Below are 234 nucleotides of genomic sequence, written 5' to 3'. Positions count from 1 at the left end.
CCAGCCTGCTCGCCTCCGAGGCACCAAACACGCCTGGCTTTGGCTGTCCCCTGCCACACGCCCTTGTCTGGGGTCCTCACTGCCCTGGAGGGGCACACGGGTGTCATCCGTGCTCGAAGAGCAGCGCAAGTTGTGCTGCAGCCGTGAGCAGGTTTGCGCTGAGGGGGGAAGCCTCCTCCCCAAGGCCTGCGGGGTCGGCCGGAGGGGAGCACGGCAGGCGCCGGGGAGCCCAGC

The sequence above is a fragment of the Mesitornis unicolor genome, unplaced genomic scaffold (genome assembly GCF_000695765.1).
Source record: "Mesitornis unicolor isolate BGI_N332 unplaced genomic scaffold, ASM69576v1 scaffold27855, whole genome shotgun sequence".
NCBI classification, from domain to species: Eukaryota; Metazoa; Chordata; class Aves; order Mesitornithiformes; family Mesitornithidae; genus Mesitornis; species Mesitornis unicolor.
The sequence above is the reverse complement of the archived record's forward strand: the minus strand, read 5'-3'. Positions refer to the sequence as shown.